This window comes from Rhagoletis pomonella, unplaced genomic scaffold (genome assembly GCF_013731165.1).
Source record: "Rhagoletis pomonella isolate Grant_MI unplaced genomic scaffold, Rhpom_1.0 Rhpom_scaffold_00730, whole genome shotgun sequence".
Lineage (NCBI taxonomy): Eukaryota > Metazoa > Arthropoda > Insecta > Diptera > Tephritidae > Rhagoletis > Rhagoletis pomonella.
Genome location: NW_023459284.1, coordinates 261 through 3022, shown reverse-complemented (window position 1 = coordinate 3022; position 2762 = coordinate 261). Strand labels below are relative to the sequence as shown.

The window sequence follows — 2762 nt, the reverse complement described above, 5'->3', positions numbered from 1 at the left end:
TAAAGACTGAGCATAATATTTTTTATTTAAAAACTGCACAAAAAACTTCTACAATTTTAAAATTGGACATAACTTTTGCTACATTAAAAACCGGACGTAATAATTTAGATATTGAAAAACTGGGCAAAGTTTTTGATTTTTTTTTTTTTTTTTGTTGACATATGCACATTTTAGATCATTGGAAAACTGGATATACAATGTATATTATTTACGTGGCAATAAATTTTTGATATCTTTAAAACAAGGGTTGCGTCATTTAAAATTCTTTTTAATTTTAAATCCGCTATTAATTAAGAAATATATTTGGTTTGTGATTGGATTCGTCAACCAAATAGAAATAAAATTTATTTCCGATTTGATTCGTCGACCAAGTAAAAAATTTTATTTATTTGCGATTTTATTAGACGATGAAATAAAAAAAATAAAATATTTGTGATTTGAATCGTTGAACAAATAAAAAACAAAATTTATTTATGATTTGATTCAACAACCAGATAAAAACTAAATTTTATTTTCTAGCAAATTGTAAGTTACAAGAAAAAAGAAAATCACGTTTGATTAGCTCGACAAATCAAATCGCAAATAAAATAAATTTTTTTGAGGTTGATTTCATTCGTCGAACAAATAATAAATTTATATTATTTAGGATTTGAAGCAACTTTCAATTCAGAAATTACTTTTATTTTCGGATTTGAAATTTGGCTAATTAAAAATCACACAAATCTTATTAAAACTGGGCACAAATTTATGCTCAGTCGCAAATTGAATATGTTCATTTGAATTTTAAATCGTTTCAAAATTAAGTATTTTCTTTTCGTATTTAACTTTATTTAGTATTTTTATTTTCATTTTTTATTAAATTTAATTTTTTGTTTTTGTGCTTTATTTAATAAAATTTTATTTTAAGTCCATTATGTTTTAATTCATAAAATTTTGGATTTATTTTTTCTTAAATGTTTGTTTTTTAATTTTATTTGTTTTTACTTCATTTTATTTGCTTTTATTTTATTTTTTGTATTAAAATTTATTTAATTTTACCATTTCATATTTTTTGAAATTATTATTGTGTCTTTTTTATTTTATTTTGCTTTATTTTACTTTAAAAAAAAAAAAACAATCATAAATAAATATAGACATAACTCACATTTTACAGCCGTTCCTCGCTGTGTTTTCACGCATTCGTAACTTTTATGGCTGATTGTAATGCCGTTATTAATCTCTCATGCACATTTCATCAATTTTATAAACGTTAATTGCAGCGCTCGCAGTGAATATAGACGAGGTAAATATACGATTAGCTGATTTTTTAATGAGCGTACATACAAACACACATACAAATATTGTATACTGAATATTGCGTTTTATTAAACATTTGCAATTTGTAGTTGTTTGTTTTTCATTTTTTAAGCATTTGTTTTCATACTTAATTTTATTATTATGTTTTAATTTGTGTTTTATATTTTTTATTATTTTTTTTTTTTGCTTTTTCATACAATCACTTCTAGCAATCAGCATTCACTGCGAATGACGACGGAACGCGCGCGCGTCTCATGAATGAGTTGCGACTTTGAGAATAAAATTGTTACATGCAAGCGACGCGTCAGTCAGCGCCGACACAACAATAGCGCTCGGCAGTCGATTTGTGAATGAATGAAAAGCTCGCACGGAATCGTCTTAAATGACTGCTGGGACTGGACACACAGGACTGCTGCACTCGGCAGCAGTAACAGCAACAACAGAGCAGCCAACGCGATAAGAAACTATTGGGGAAAACGGAGGCAAATGACGAGCCGCATCAACGATTCGCTTACAATGGAGGTGCTAGTGGTGAGGTGGATGATGAGCGCACGGATGAATGGTGTTGGAGGGGAAGAGAATTCGCGTGTGGAGTTTTTGTTATCATGGCACACCACATTAATTTTGAAGTCGGGTTTGATTTGTTATTAGTACACACTAACACTTTCACACACTTTTGCTATGTTTTTCTACATTTTCATGCTTGCTATCTATCGCATTTGAATTTCACAATTTTTTTTTTTGGCGTTGCGAATTTTTCTTAGCAGCTCAGTAGCGCGCGTGTTAGGCCTCCAAAAAAAAACGTGTTACTTACATGCGCGCGCATGCACGCCCTATTAACTAAACGGAACTAAGTGCCGTCGCCACCACTACCGCCGCTGCCGTGCTAGTTTTTTTTTTAATGCGCGGCAAGCCTCTAAAACTCTGGGCGCTCTTAAGCCGTAGTTCCTTTTATAAAATTTAAATAAAGAAAAATAAATGCGCTAGCTTGTTTTACAGTTATACAACTGTGTTATGTTCTTGTAATTGGAAATATAATTATAATTATTATGGCTCGGCGCCACTCAACTCGTGGTCTCTAATAAGCCACCGGCATGCCGCACCGCGCTTCCACCACTCTTAATAAAGTTACTACCAACCAAAAACGCCGCCCTGCCGTTATGCGCCTTTCGACGTCGCACACCGCGCGCTATTGCGCTCACACGCGTTTAATTGCACTGTTTGCTTGTTAAAGCTACTTAATTACTACGGCGGCTGCTGCTATTTTGATTTATTAATTTTTAAAATATTTTCTTTCTATTTTGCACACTGGTGCGCGCGCGTGAGCTGCTCCGTTTTTTATAATTAAATCAATTTTTCTTTACTTCCCAAAAAAAAACGGAGGAAGAAGTATGCATCTAATGTAACAAGATTTTTCTTGTGCGTTTAAATTTAGCCTCTGTGCCGCGACACTTTACACTATTGCT

The 2762-nt window shown here is 31.9% G+C and overlaps 1 long non-coding RNA gene across 1 annotated transcript in view; it reads right to left on the bottom strand.

Annotated features, from left to right (window-relative positions):
• The window catches only part of LOC118751478, a 54672-nt gene extending 53098 nt beyond the window's left edge, over positions 1-1574 (bottom strand). Inside the window, exon 1 of the long non-coding RNA XR_004994529.1 lies at positions 1145-1574. This is a non-coding gene — a long non-coding RNA (uncharacterized LOC118751478). The remainder of the gene's footprint in view (positions 1-1144) is intronic.
• Between the last annotated feature and the right edge of the window lie 1188 nt (positions 1575-2762).